This window comes from Loxodonta africana, chromosome 2, assembly GCF_030014295.1.
Source record: "Loxodonta africana isolate mLoxAfr1 chromosome 2, mLoxAfr1.hap2, whole genome shotgun sequence".
In the NCBI taxonomy this organism is placed as follows: Eukaryota; Metazoa; Chordata; class Mammalia; order Proboscidea; family Elephantidae; genus Loxodonta; species Loxodonta africana.
In genome coordinates, this window is record NC_087343.1 from 19,615,565 (window position 1) to 19,632,137 (window position 16,573).

The 16,573-nt window shown below is 41.3% G+C and overlaps 1 protein-coding gene and 1 pseudogene across 1 annotated transcript in view; one reads left to right on the forward strand and one right to left on the reverse strand.

The window, feature by feature from the left end:
- MARCHF11 (membrane associated ring-CH-type finger 11) overlaps positions 1-16,573 on the reverse strand; it is a 139,563-nt gene that overhangs the window by 87,128 nt on the left and 35,862 nt on the right. The gene's annotated exons all lie outside the window — the stretch shown is intronic.
- On the forward strand, positions 14,372-15,144 carry LOC104845711 (histone deacetylase complex subunit SAP30L-like; annotated as a pseudogene).

Here is a 16,573-nt window from a genome sequence, read left to right on the forward strand (position 1 = left end):
AAGTCATGAAAAAAAAAATGGACAGAGTGTGCTATCAAAGAACATTCCAATTTTAATTACTGAAAAATATGGCAGAAATGTGAATAAATACAAAGTTCTTACATGAAAATACCAGATTGTTAAATTCCCATTCTGAATAAATTATTCTATAGCATTTATGTGATACAAGTTTCCAGTGGTTTTTTTTTTTTTGAAACTTCATAAGTTATTGTTAGCTTTAAATGGCAAGGAAAATTTAAAAAAAAAAGAAAAGTAATAAATATAACACCTATTATAAAGTTATAAAAAAAATTAGTATTGGTAAAAAGTGAATAAACGGAATAAACAGATAACCCCGAAATAGATCCTAGGACATATAAAAATTTAATATATGTTAAATAAGACATTGTAAATCAATGGGAAAGGAGTTACAAGTAGCACTGCAAAAGATTCATTTCACATAAGAACGCTAAAATAAATTCCAAATAGACCACAGAGTTAAATGCTCAAAGATAAATCATTAAAAAAAAAGAACAAGATGAGCATCTAGAAAATTACTTAGTTTTCTGCCCAGCGGGAATTAAGCATAAGATATTAAATGTGAGAGAAATGGAAGAAGCCACAAAGTGAAGATCAACAGATTTGATGACATAGAAATTAAAAGTTCTTCATGTCAAAAATTTTCACACACACATCCCCCCATTTGCAAAAACATGAAAAATCCTGAAATATTTAAAGTGGCCTCAAAGGAAATAAGCCTTTAATATGCCAATAGGAGCCCCGGTGGTGCAACGATTAAGCACCCAGCTGCTTAACCAAAAGGTTGGCAGTTCAAACCCACCGGCAGCTTTGCAGGAGAAAGACCTGGTGATCTGCTCCCATAAAGGTTACAGTCTAGAAAACCCTACGGGGACAATTCTGCTCTGTCACCTGGGGTCACCATGAGTCAAAATCGAACACCAACAATACGCCAACAGTACAAAGGACCTCTTCAGACAACTCAAAAAATAAATACAAAAGGCTGATAAACATCTCAAACTACTCAACTCCATAGATGATAAAAAGAAACAAAATTAAAGCAACAAAAGGCCACTTGTGCTTTGAGACTGACGACAAAATTTAAAAACTCACAACGATAAATGCTGAGGCTGGCATGGGGAGACACAGTTTTCCAAGTTCTCTGCACTAAGCATACTCTGATTTTATAAATATAACAAACTTAGTTTTTTTGAAGACTGTTTACTAGCTTTGGGTGAAATCAGAGGTCAGCTCCTGGCCCAAGACATTTTAGTATTTTCATCAGTGTCTGCATGGTGGAGTAGAATGTGAGCCTGATGGCTCTATGTCTGTTCCCAAGCCAGGAAACTCTAGGAATTCAGAATGATTCTGTTAAATGCTGTGGTGATCAGAAATAAACACGATGAAATTCAAAAGCAACCTCTGCTGGGTCATTTACTAATTAGATAACGAATTACACCATGCAGTGTAGAGAATGAGTGCACATGTGTCTGAAAGAGATGTAGGAGTTGGTGGACCAGACACTGATCACAAGTTGGAAAGCTGGTATATAAAATCAAGTATATTACTGAAACATAAATTAACAAATAAAACATGAGAGGTACTTCATAAACCAGAACCCAGTGCTGTTGAGTCAATTCCGACTCATAGCAACCGTACAGGACAGAGTAGAACTGCCCCACAGAGTTTCCAAGGAGCGCCTGGTGGATCTGAACTGCCGACCCTTTGGTTAGCAATCCTAGCATTAACCATTACGCCACCAGGGTTTCCATGTCTCTTATAAATCTCACCTACAGGTTTTGGATCAGGAGTTTAAGAAAAAAGGCTCGAAGGAAAACATTATAAAGAAGAGACTCTCCTAAGAAGTGAGATCATGTATCCCAAAGAGGAAACACTACTGAAAAGATGAAAAAGTCTTAGGATAGGTGAAAGGTAATTATTAAGTAGCTGGTAATGGCCAAATGAAGCCCTGGTGGCAAAGTGGTTAAGAGCTCAGCTGCTAACCAAAAGGTCGCCAGTTTGAATCCACCAGCCACTCCTTGGAAACCCTACGGGGCAGTTCTACTCTGTCCTGTAGATAGGGTCGCATAGCCAAGTTAAAAGGAGCCCCGGTGGCGCAATGGGTTAAGCACTCGGTTGCTAATCAAAAGGCCAGCGGTTCGAACCCACCAGCTGCTCCACTGGAGAAATGTGTGGCAATCTGTTTCTGTAAAGATTACAGCCTCAGAAATCCTATGAGACAGTTATACTCCATCCTATAAGGTTGTTATGAGTCAAATCGACTTGACAGCAACTTTTTTTTTTTTTTTAATGGCCAAGTTGACTCCATGTATCCTGAGAAAATACTAAAAACATTCTGAAAAACATGGTTATTGAATAAAATAGATATGGTATATACTGAGACGATATACAGGTTGGATAACAAACAAAACAGGCATAGAAGCAGAGAGGTTAGGAAGTCCACTGATGGACTTATCTGTTACAGCCAGAGTGAAAACATGAAGTCGAAATCTGATGATGGAAAGGGGGTGGGGAGGGAACGTAAGCATATTAAAGATATAAAGACGAACAGAAGAACAGCTCAAAAAAACCAGTATAATCAACGCGTATTAGGTGTAAGAAGAAGGACTGGAAGGTAGAAATACGTGGAATTACACTAATTTCTTCTCTGGTCTTAAGAGGCATAAATAGATACTAAGTAAATAATGAAAACTAAAATGACTATAAAGCTAGTTATTAAGGTTATCACTGAAAGAGTTCTGACATACAACCTTTCCAAAATAAGAGGGAAAAAAACATACAAATGGAGACCAATGAACACATGCAGACAAAGAATAACAAAATAAGGTTACATGATTCAGACTAAATGCTTCTTTTATAGAAGTAAATATATTTGCATTTATATTAAAAAAAAAAAATACCTGCAGACTGGCTTCCAACGGGGGGAACCAACAACAAACGGTATGCTATACATAAGAGACACTTAAAACAAAGTAAATCAGAGAAGTTAAAAATAAAAGCAGGGCAAAGGCATGCCAGGAAAATATCAAAGAAAAATGAGGAATCGTGATCGCAATACCAAACATATTTAATTCAAAGCCAAGAGCTTCCAGAAAGGCAAAACTACTTTTTAACTGAAGAGGGTGGAATCTGCGCCAACATTTATGTAGCAAAATCTATATGAAATCAGGTTTCGATATGGCAAAATTTATATGAAATAGGAAATTCAGAAGTATCGCAATTTACCTCTTTCTGCTGAAAAAGTTCAAGGGAACAAGCAATAACAAAATCATAAAGAACTTTGAGCTGATATGTAAATAGAATTCCCTACTCTGAAAACAGAGAAAGCACCTTTTTTAAATCTCCACGGAATGTTCTGACCACTGATTAGGCCAAAACTAAAACCTCAAAAAATTACAAAAGTAGAAATGAGGTAGATAATAGATTCTGATCACAACGCAATAAAAGTAGAAATATACAAACCTAGAAAACCAAACGGCCCAACCACATAAAAAAAAAAAAATTCAATTCTCCAAAGTAAACTTTGTGTCAAAAATGAAATCAAAATTTGCAGAAAATAGAGAAAAGCAAACGTTCTCATCCCCCCACAAGATGGATTAACATAGCGGCTACCATACGCTCAGACGCACCAAAGTCGATGAGGATGGTGCAGGGTGTGGCAAGGTTTCGTTGTTGTACATAAGGCCGCCATGAGCAGGAGCCAATTTGATGGCAGCTAACAACAACAACAATCGGAATACACGTGACGTGCTCAAAGGAAAATCCACACCCTTGAACACTTACAGTAATAAAAAAGAAGCAATAAGTCATTTATTTAGGAATCACACACACATCCAAGGTAAGAAACCCAAGGCCAACAAATGAGCTAAGCCCTAAACGAACCAAATTAAAGAAGAAAATACAGAAGGGTGACTACAGAAATAACCAGACATAGAGGATTAAAAAAAAAGAAAAATCCTAAAAGCCACTTGGCTCAAAAATAATAAATGTAAAAACAAGGATGAAGGAATGATTTTCCACATTATCAACCACCACAAATGAAACCACAATACATTTTAAAATAACCCCCTCTCAAAATGCACCAGACCATCAATTTCGCACACGTGAATTCTACCAGACTTAAAGGAACAGATTTAACACCAGTGTTGTTTACAATACACACAGAAAGGAAGGAAAGCTTTCAAGTCCATGAAACCAGCATACCATCCACACTAAACCTAAAAATAGGCACCACACATACCAAAAACAAACAAACAAAACCCCACACAGATTAATTTCAGTTATATCACCAATCCAAAACTCTTAAACCAAATATGGACATGCAGAATTGTCCAGCACAGTGGGGTTCGGGACAAGGGTTGTTCAATAGGGTTGTTCAAGGGTTGTTCAACTCTATCAATGTAATTCTCCAGCTGATAAATAAAAAGAGAAAAATCTTATGCTGTTCTTCATTAATGCTGAAAAGGAATTTGATCAAATTTAATCAAATTTAAAATTTACCCATCCTTGATTTTTAAAAACTTTAACAAAATAGGAAAATGTGGAGACAGCATTAATATCATAATAGTGACTAACATTTATATAAACCAAAAAAAAAAAACCAAACCCATTGCCGTCGAGTCAATTCCAGCTCAAAGTGACCCTATAGGACAGAGTGGAACTGCCCCATAGAGTGTCCAAGGAGCAGCTGGTGGATTTGAACTGCTGACTTTTTGGTTAGCAGCCATAATGCTTAACCACTGCACTACCAGGGCTCCAAAGTTTATGTAGTGCTTATTATTTTTATATGCCAGGCACTGTTCTAAAAGGATGTGTACCTATTCATAATTGTTATTATTGTTTTTCTAAAATAATGGTGAATGGGAGAAAGATGTGGCAGTCTGCTTCCATAAAGATTACAGACTTGGAAACCCTATGGGGCAGTTCTACTCTGTCCTGCAGGGTGGCTGTAAGTCAGGATCGACTCATTGGCAGTGGGTTTAAAGTAATGGTGAACTCCACCACCTGTCTGTCAGATTGTCATATTGTGGTAGCTTACATGTTACCGTGAGCTAGAAGTTATACCACCTATATTTCAAATACCAGCAGGGTCACTCATAGTGGACAAGCTTTGGCGGAGCTTGCAGACTAAGAGAGACTAGGAAGAAAACCCTGGTGATCTATCTGAAAATTAGCCAACGAAAACCCTAGGGATCACAACAGAATACTGTCTGATACAGTGCTGGAAGATAAGCCCCCTAGGTTGGGAGGCACTCAAAATACCCAGTGGCCACAACAACGGACTCAAGCATATCAACAACTGAGAAGATGGCACAGGGCCAAGCAATGTCTCCTTCTGTTGTACAAGGGGTCTCCATGATTCCAGGCCAACATGAGTACAGCTACAACAACAATGGTGAACTAAAGCCGTGGAAGGGGGGAAACGGGGAGGAGTGGGGACAAAGTCAAAGCTGTAGGGCTCTTGATTCATTCTCAAAAGTTGGAGGAATTGTCTAGTTGCCAACCCAACAGAGGAAGAAACATCTAAAATCTCCCTCCCCGAGTTCTCTCAGCTCTCTCGACAGGCTATGTTAAGAGTCTGTTTTACTGGTGCTCTATAAAGCACTCAGCCTTATCTAAGGGCAGATCTAGAACACAGCAGATGGCAAGTATATTATTCAGAGCACATTTATTGAGTGCCTACTGGTGCCAGACACTATTCTAGAGCTAGAGATATACCAGTGTGCATGTGTGGGTGTGGGTGTGGGTGTGTGTGTGTCTGTGTGTGTGTGTGTACTTGGGGGGAGGAGGGAGGGATCCTTGTCCTTCTCTAGCTTACTTTCTGGTCCTAAATCTAAAAGCAAGAGGAATTGAGTAGCACAAACATCCATTAATTATTAGGTAACACTCCCAAAGTCTCAGGCACTGGGTAAAATAAAAACAAAAATGTGGCCCTTTCCTAAACAGCCCAGGGTGTCCACAAGGATCTGGAGGCAATCCGGAGACTGATGAACTGCAAATGCCTTGGCCAAGCTCTACTGGCAAAGTCAAACAAGGAAGTCCTTGGAAAGTCATCCAACAAAAAATGTGAAACATCCATTAGAAGCTAAACAGCTTGGGACAGCCTTGCCTATGCCTCACGTTCACAGTAATATTTTGAAGAAAATTGACATTTTCAAAAACCAGTAAAATCTACTCTCTGTTCACCTTGAATATGTGAAATGAACCTCAAGAGCCAAGGAAGACTTGAGAACAATATAGTCTGGCCTTGGGCAAAAAGAGCAGCATTGCCTCCAGACGTCTGTACTGTGAAAAGTACTGCCCAGTACTCACAGTGCTTGATGGCCATTATCTCACAGCACAAGGGCCCCTTGAGGCCTTTAACAACCAAGCTGGTGCTTGATTCCGAGACCCTTTCTCATTTTCCTGGATAGTCACATTAATAGAAAGACCGTAGAGGGTAAAACAGAGCCAACCATAGTTTCCCCGTGCCTTATTGCCAAAAATTTAGAAGTCAGACTTGTGATCATTTTTAAGCAGAAAACAGCAGATTCTTAGTCACATAGCATCACCTCAGGCCAAAATGACTAAACACCTCACTTGAGTTGACATCACTATTTCCAAAACCAAAATACTTATCAACAAGGACTTAACACTGGTTAAAAAATAAAAATTATCAAATTGTATTATATTTTACTGAAAGAAGCCATTTCTAAAACAAGAAGCAACAGGTATCCAAGAACTTACATGGTGATCTGCTCAACCCAGGACCTATGTATGTCATCATCTCCTGCACTGAAGTTCACCTTCCTTGTTAAAATAACCACAGTCGAAGACAGATTTCAAAAGCCCAGCAGACAAGAGGATGGCTCCAGAGGCAACCAAACAACAAGATATTTCATAAGGTACTACAGTGCAGCCTAGTTTTGGGCTAAAGACTCAAATTGCCTACAAACTCTGAATGTCAGCATTTCAACAGACCACGACATGCTTGTCTTAGTTATCTAGTGCTGCTATAACAGAAATACAAGTAGATGGCTTTAACAAACAGGAATTTATTTTCTCACAGTATAGGAGGCTAGAAGTCCAAGTTCAGGGTGCCAGCTCTAAGGGAAGGCTTTTTCTCTCTCTCTGCTCTGGGGGAAGGTCCTTGTCTCTTCAGTTTGTTTTCTGGTTCCTTGGAGATCTCCATGTGGCTTGGCATCAATCTTCCCCCATCTCTGCTCCTCTGGCTTGCTTTGTTTAATCTCTTTTATAACTCAAAAGAGACTGATTTAAGACACACCCTACACTAATCCTCTCATTAACATAACAAAGACAACCTATTCTCAAATGGGATTATAACCATAGGCATTCCAACCCATAGCAACCCTAGAGGACAGAGTAGAACTGCCCCATAGGGTTTCCAAGGAGCAGCTGGTGGATTTGAACTGCCAACCTTTTCGTTAGCAGCCATAGCACTTAAACACTGCATCACCAGGGCTCCAAACCATAGGCATAGAGGCTAGGATTTACAACACATATTTTGGGGGGAGACACAATTCAATTTATAACAATGTTGTACAACCTGGAGAACCAGGGAAGTTCACTGCTGTTGCTCCCATTGCCCCTGCCTTTGTTGTTGTTGTTGAGAAGTAGTCATTCAATAGAATGGGAATACTGCATGGTTTAAAATTGAAAAAAGTGTATGGTAGGATTGCATCCTTTTATCTTACTTATTTAATCTATGTGCTGAACAAATAATCCAAGAAGTCAGACTATATGAAGAAGAGTGCAACATTAGGATCGAAAGAACACTCATTAACAACCTGTGATATGCAGATGATGCAACCTTGCTTTCCGAAAACGAAGACTTGGGGAAGCATTTACTGATGAAGGTCAAAGACTACAGCCTTCAGTATGAATTACACTTGAATGTGAAGAAAATGAAAATCGTCACAACTGGACCGACAAACAACATCATGATAAATGGAGATGAAATTGAAGTTTCAACAATTTCATTCTACTTGGATCAACAATCAGTATCCATGGAAGCAGCAGTCAATGACTTACTGCATTGGGCAAATCTGCTACAAAAGATCTCTTTACAGTTTTAAAAACCAAAGGTGTCACTTGGATGACTAAGGTCTCCTTTGCTAGTACAACTAAAAGGGAAAAATCCTGCTGACACTTTTTGCAGTTTTCCCTGTAATTTATAAAGACAAATAGTAAAAAAAATCAGACCTTAAATAGAGCAGAACACCCCATGTCTGTATCTCCCCCATCCTCCCATCCGTGTTCCTTAGTTTCCTTACCTATCGCTGGTTCTTCACTCTGGAGTTTTTCTAACTGACTGCTTCCCTCTGTCTTTATTTCTGCCTCCTGAGATGGCAGAGGGAGATGGGGAGTAAGAGACTACCATGAATGTGTTGGAGTCGGGAAGTGGAGTAGGTGGGAGAGGGTGGCTGATGGGGGGACAAGTCTCGACCTGCCTTCCGCTACTGTTTCTGGGAACTATTAATACTATCCCTCTAATATGTCTGGCCCACTGGTTCAAGGCACCTGGGCTGCCCTGGTCCACTCTGACTGGCCTGATCCTCCCTGCAGTCTCATGGCAGCTGGTTTGCCATGCCACTCAATGTTGGTATTCTCCCCCGCTGAAATGGACTTGCCCTATTTCTTTAGTGTCCTGTCGATTTCTCAAGCAACTAATCTAATAACACTGTTCAACCAGAATGTGCCAGTGGAGGAGAACTGTCACAATCAGTGTTCTAAGGAACAAAGGCATTTTCCTGCCTAAACGACAGAGACTAGCTGCAATAGGGAGCCAGGTCAAAGAGAGGGAGGCAGGTATTTGAGAGAATTTTGTCTAGGTCTAAAGCAATGTGTTTGGAGCCCTTGGTGGCACAGTGGTTAAGAGTAGCTAAGTGGCTGCTAACCAAAAGGTCGCAGTTCGAATCCACCAGCTGCTCCTTGAAAACCCCTATGGGGCAGTTCTACTCTGTTCTGTCTGGTCACTATGAGTCTGGACTCCACTGCAACAAGTTTTAGTACAAAGGAATGTGGGTGTGGAATGGGAGGAGCCACCAGAGTCCTCATGCTTGGGTTTGGGTGAGTCCTCCTCAAAAGACCCAGCTTAGATGTGCTGATAGCAAAGCCTCTTCAAAACATGGGCAGGACTTCAGAGGTTATTTGGTTTAATTGCACTGCAGTGTATTGGAGAAGAGCTGCGGTCTACAGATCTGCTTGTTACTGACCTCAGGTTCAGCAGAGCCCAGCAGTGAAAAGTGAAAGTGCGAGGCAGGTCCCTAACAGCACGTGTTCGCCCTGTGTAACCAAATCACACTGACTTAAACAGAAATTCCTGGTTCTTTACTCCTGACCAAGTGATCCAGAATAAATCGTTTAACCTCTTTGAACCTCAATGGACCCATCTGTAAAATGGGAATAGTGATAAAATTCACATCACAAATTTTTATAAGGAAGTATTGAGCTAATGCATGTGAAAGTACTTTATACATGGGGAAAAAAATAAATATTATTGTTTCTCCATGAAACTGGGAATAAACACTGTGAAATGAGTTTAATAAACATAAATCCAAGGAGCACTGAAGGCACTGGCAAAAAACAAGGCTCCAGGAATTGATGGAATATCAACTGAGATGTTTCAACAAACGGACGCAGCGCTGGAGGTGCTCACTCATCTAGGCCAAGAAATATGGAAGACAGCTTCCTGGCCAACTGACTGGAAGACATCCATATTTATGCCTATTCCCAAGAAAGGTGATCCAATCAAATGTGGAAATTATTGAACAATATCATTAATATCACACGCAAGCAAAATTTTGCAGAAGATCATTCAAAAGCAGCTGCAGCAGTATACCAACAGGGAACTGCCAGAAATTCAGGCCGGTTTCAGAAGAGGACGTGGAACCAGGGATATCATTGCTGATGTCAGATGGATCCTGGCTGAAAGCAGAGGATACCAGAAGGATGTTTACCTGTGTTTTATTGACTATGCTAAGGCATTCGATTGTGTGGATCATAACAAATTATGGATGACTTTGCACAGAATGGGAATTCTAGAAGACTTAATTGTGCTCATAAGGAACCTGTACATAGACCAAGAGGCTGTTGTTCGGACAGAACAAGGGGATACTGAGTGGTTTAAAGTCAGGAAAGGTGTGCGTCAGGGTTGTATTCTTTCACCATACCTACTCAATCTGTATGCTGAGCAAATAATCCAAGAAGCTGGACTATATGAAGAAGAATGGGGCATCAGGATTGGAGGAAGACTCATTAACAACCTGCGCCATGCAGATGACACAGCCTTGCTTGCTGAAAGTGAAAAGGACTTGAAGCACTTACTAATGAAGATCCAAGACCTCAGCCTTCGGTATGGACTGCACCTGAACATAAAGAAAACAAAAATCCTCACAACTGGACCAATAAGCCACATGATGATAAATAGAGAAAAGACTGAAGTTGTCAAGGATTTCATTTTACTTGGATCCACAATCAACACCTACGGAAGCAGCAGTCAAGAATCAAAAGACACCTTGCATTGGGAAAATCTGCTGCAAAGAACCTGTATTGAAGAGCTAAGATGTCACCTTGAAGACTAAGGTGTGCCTGACCTAAGCCATGGTATTTTCAAATGCATCATATGCACGAGAAAGCTAGACAATGAATAAGGAAGACTGAAGAAGAACTGATGCCTTTGAATTGTGGTACTGGTGAGGAATATTGAATACACCACGGACTGCCAAAAGAACCAACAAAACTGTCTTGGAAGAAGTACAACCAGAATGCTCCTTAGACACGAGGAAGGGGAAACTGCGTCTTACATACTTTGGACATGTTGTCAGGAGGGACCAGTCCCTGGAGAAGGACATCATGCTTGGTAAAGTACAGGGTCAGCAGACAAGAGGAAGGCCCTCAACAAGATGGACTGACACTGCGGCTGCAACAATGGGCTCAAGCGTAATGACGACTGTGAGGATGGCCCAGGACCCAGCAGTGTTCCGTTCTGTGGTACACAGGGTCCCTATGAGTCGGAACCGACTCGACAGCCCCTAACAACAACAATCATCTCTCCTCTTTATGCCATGATCGTACCTCGTGTTTCTCCATCAGCCTCCTTGATTGACATGGGGGTTTTAGGTTTTAGTTAAAGCATGCATTTTGATTCTTAATCAAAACAACATATTACATCTGTTTCTCGAGCACTTGGAGGAACGCACAGATGTGGTTCACACAGCTCCTCATCCAGAGAAACTGTATCATAATTTAATAGCAAAGTGAGAAATTCCTGGTGCCAAGGCAAGTATATCCCTTCATGATGCCAGGCATGGGAAGGGAAAAATAATTTTCAGTCTGTTTTCAGAACTTTTAGGCTATTAGGCAAACATTTAAATTAAGGAGAAACATGGGGACATCTGACTGAATTTTCAGCGTTAATCTCGATTTTAAATACCACGTGCACACAATGGAAAAGCAGCAAAATTCAGAGTGACAGCTGACAGAAACGAGAAAAAGAGATCGCCCGCGGGGCTTGCAGGAAAATTGACGGACAATGTCTTCCCCTTAGGGCTGGGAAAGGGTTAGGAATGAGGGTTCACTTAGATGTCGCACATTAATAGATGACAGCTGAGGAAGTTAAGTTTTAAAAGTCAGAGATCCCTTACTCCCTTAGTGTGGGCTACATTCACTGACTTGTTTTCAAAGAGGAGATTATGGATGGAAAGCAGGAGCGGAGGGGAGCTTTACAGTGGCATCACTGACCAAACACTACCTCGGCCAAGAGATCGGGGTCAACAACAACAGTGATAAATCATGCTGACTGCATGTACCTTTGACACAATGTGAAGAGAAGCACACTTTCCCTCTGTGGTTTCTCCCCAAAATCCATAATCCCAGCCTGTAGTTCTTGGGTACCCTCTACTCCGGCTCAGAGCAACCCCATATGACAGAGGAGAACTGCCCCATAGGGTTTTCTTGGCTGTAATGTTTATGGGAACAGATTACCAGGTCTTTCTCCCTTGGAGCTGCTACGTGGGTTTGAACCGCCAACCTTTTGGTTAGCAGTAGAGTGCTTAACTGTTGCATCAGCAAACCAAAAAAACAAACCTGTTGCTATTGAGTCGATTCCAACCCACAGCGACCCTACAGGACAGAGTAGAACTGCCCCATAGGGTTTCCAAAGAGTGGCTGGCGGATTCAAACTGCCCACCTTTTGGTTAGCAGCCAAGCGCTTAACTACTGCACCGCGAGGGCTCCTTAATCACAGTCTAACCATGAGAAAAACATCACGCAAACCTAAATTGAGGGACCTTTGACAAGACAACTGAGCGCTACTCCTCAAAGCTGTCGAGGTCATCAAAAGCAAGGGAAGTCTGAGAAACTTTCACGGACTAAAGAGGGCTAAGGAGACACGATGCCTGCATGTAAGATGGTATCCTCAGTGGGATCTTGGAACAGAAAAAGATATTAGGGGAAAACTAGTGAAATCTGTGTGGAGTATAGTTAACATCAATGCACAAACGGTTTCTTAGTTGTGACAAGTATACCACAGTAACGTAAGACGTAACCCACAGGGGAAGATGGTTGTGGGGTAAATATTTGCAAATTTTCTGTAAATACAAAATTATTCTGAAACAAAAAGTTTTTTTTAAATCTCAAAGATCCTATCAATTAGAACATACTAAACAAATCATTTGCTTACATTGAAAACATTTGGTTGAGCTAGAAAAATTGTGAGGTAAATTCTATGTTGTTATTGTTGTTTCTATATCCTCAGACTTCCAGATTAGGCCTCTTTTCCATGTTTTCATTGTCCTCCTTTGTGCCCTGGTGCTAGGCGCCTTTTTTTTGCCACCAGACTGCCAAGTACAGGACTATCTATGGCTGGCTATCCCACTCAGGGCCCAAACTAAGTCCCTTTCTCGACTTCTACCCTTAAACTCCATCCCCTGATCTCCAAGAGGGAATTGATCCATTTATTGGAGGCCTGATTGCTTACTGGTTAAAGCACTCGGCTGCTAACCAAAAGGTTGGTAATTCGAACCCACCAGTGCTCCACGTGAGAAAGATGTGTCAGTCTGCTTCCGTAAAGATTTACAGCCTTGGAAACTCTATGGGGCAGTTCTGTTCTGTCCTATAGAGTTGCTATGAGTCAGAATCAACTCCACAGCAGTGGGTTTGGTTTTGAAATGTACCGAAAGTTCCTAAGTTATCTATAGGCCAACTGAAGTAATGTTTAAAGACAAAGACATGAATTTAATGGGGGAAGGCTCATAAGAGACCTGTGTGGGGGGTAAGCATGCTTTTTTGGATTTTTCCATCATGCCTAGAGAATGTTAGAAGGTCCACTCTTCACCAAGACAGCTGGATGGAATTTGTAACCAAAATCTCAGTCTCCTACCGAGGCTTTAAATCATACCAACAACTAAAATATTAGTTTTGCAGTTGTCTACTTAAGTTCAGAAGTTAGCAAGTTCTTTTAGAAAGAAATTGTTGTTTTAGAGCAAGAAACTAAACATTCCTATGTATATAAAATAGTACAGCGACTGAAAGAATGGTTTGTCAATACTTGTAAATGCATATTTTGGAAAAATTATGAAGCACATGCCTTTTTTTTCCTCATTCCAGCACATGATTTTATCCAAACAAATGCACAGAGATGTTTTCTTCCTCGTGATGTTGCTCATGCTACTTTTCACAGTCTCTACCTCCACTTTCCAATATTCACTCTATCTATCCATCCATGACTGCTCTAGTAGTAAACACACTACCATTTCTAGGTAAGTTTTATTCATGTTTATCCAAGGGGAATAATTAGATAAAATTTCACATTTTTCACGTCCTAGACCTGAAAGGTCTAGGTCTAAAATGGTTTTGTGTGGAAGCCGTTCAAACCACTTATTGCTAATTTAATTAACACCCCCATCAAATTCCATACATGGAGCATAGTAGACATTTGAACACAAATCTCATGCTAATTTTCTAGGAGAGCAGAAAACAGCTTGATTTTCTACATAATCAAACGAATTGGGAAATAAGGTCAACCTCCTCAATCATGAGTAGATGATGATTTTGTTAACCTCACTGTCTAAATGCCAAGACCCAATTTGTTCCTATTTTACTAAAATGAAGGTCAGGCAGTGTCCCTATAACCTCTCAACCGCCTCCTTTTTATTACACTGAATCTTTCCAACTCATGAAACGTGGTGCCCATTGAAGGATGCCAGGCCCCTCGGGCAGGGCAGCACCTCATCTGGAAACCAACTCTAGGACCCTCTAGTGTAGGGGCCTCAGTGACCTGCCTCACTAGGAGGGCAGCTGTGGAGTGGCCTACCAGGGACCTTCCCCTAGCGGGCCAACCTAGGGCAGGGAGATGAACAGCTTCAGCATGGAGGACAGCCGCAAAGGGTCCCCTGCTGCCCTTGCCACCACCCCGGGCTCTGGCCAGAGCTGCCCCCTCATCCAGGATGGCAAGAGGTGCATCTTCCCTGCAGGCAATGCCTCCTTCAGCAAGGGGGTCCGGAAGAGCATCTTGCAGAAGAATTTCAAGCTGGACAGTGACAGGAACGTAAGGCACCAATATATCTGCAATTTTCATGAAAATTACCCTAAGTATATGAAATAAAAGGAAGAGGAGGACAAGTGATGACGGGGGAGATTCTCCTGAGTACGACGCTGATATTCCTTGAGCTCTTCACCTGCCTGAAGCAAGAACATCTCTTTCAGAGGCAGATCAATCTATTCCAGCTGCAGGTGAACGCTTTATGACATTCTAAACAACACTACAAACTGCAGACCAGATCAGGCTTCCAGGAGGCCCAGCTAGCTCGGTAAAGTAGACCATTAGCAAAAAAGGGGAAGACCTTCAACAAGGTGGATTGATCAGTGGCTGCAACAGTGGGCTCGAGCATAACAACAATTGTGAGGATGGCGCAGGACCAGGCAGTGTTTCATTCTATCTTACACAGGGTCACTATGAGTTGGAACCAACTAAACAGCACCCAACAACAAAATCAAGCAGAAACCATCAGCCAACACTTCAGGACATATCTGTGAATGAAAAAGAGACCCTTCACCTACTTCATCTGCATGGTGAAGAGTAACAAGAGTAGACCCGAAGCCAGAGGGCAGCAAACGCCCAAGTGAGGGGAAGCACATCTTAAAGACATGAAGCATAATGCTTAATGCACAGGTGATGTCCGCTACATTTAAGCCCACGAAGACTGCTGCATTTTATTGTAAATAAACAAGTCTGATGAATATTGTAAAAAAAAAAAAAAAAAAAGGCAAAACAAGGTGTAGTTAATCAAAGGCTATAATTTCCCCATAGCACTCTATTTATTCTCTTTGTCTGTGATGGTTGAAGTAGTTTCAAGAAGACCTCAATTCAAAACTGCAGAAGTCTCTCCTCTTCACCAACTCTAGCAGAAGAGTGAAAAGACCCCTGGACTTGAGGACCAGGATGTCAGGGCTAACGCTACCAGATCTGCGATCTTGAGTGACTCACTTTAACCTCTTCAGGTCTTGGTTCCCTCACAGTAAGTAAATGATGTCTACGGTGGCATAGTGCTTAAGTGCTGTGGCTGCTAACTAAAACACTGGCAGTTCAAATCTATGAGGTGATCCTTGGAAACTCCATGGGCAGTTCTACTCTGTCCTGTAGGCTCACTATGAGTCCTAATCGACTTGACGGTGATAGGTTTGGTTGGGTTTAAGGTACCAAAAACTTAAAAAGAAAGCAATTCAAAGTTCTTATTTGAAAAGCTGTGAGAAGCAGGAGAAACTGGCCTGTTTGGGCTGGGTTGTTTTCAAGTTTTTAGGCTTATGGCACAATAGCTAAACTGGAAGGATAATCAATAATCTCAATTTGGCTCTCCACTGTGACACAATCTGAGAGCAGGCCCACTAGGGCAGAAACACTGGAGCTAAAAGCTGACCTGTTTTTGAAATTGTGTGAAATTCTGCACTACAGATAAATAAGTAAACACAATTAAGCCCATGCAGACCTTGCTTACTGTAAACCCAAGCCTACCTTGCTTGCTGGTTAATTTGCCCCGACAGGCTCCACGTCACTGATATCATGGTAGACGCCATATTTGAGGTGACTGCACTTGGGAAAAGGGCACAGCCATGACAGGACTGGTTTTGACTGACCAATATGTAGGCAGTTCCCAAAACACCCTGGATCAGTACCTGGTCTCTTATTACCCTCAAAATGTAAGCCCTTTCATTTAAATAACCCTGCTAATGCCAGCTGACATGTATTGAGGGCTTACTCCATCTGTCGCTCTGCTAAACGCATTTGTGCACCGTTTCCTTTAATCCTCCCCAAAGCCCATAACATAGTTACTATTATTATGCCCACTTGACAGAAAAGAAAACTGGGACTTCAAAAGTTCAATAACTAAACCAAGGTTACAGATCAAGTAAACGGTAGACTTAAAACTTGACCTGTGGGCTTATTAAAACTCTGTCCTAAGTGCAAAGCCACTTAGAAGAAATAACATGCCTAGTTCTAGACATGGCCCAGCCACTCATGATCCCCAGTAGTTTGGCTACCTCATCTCTTCTTTGA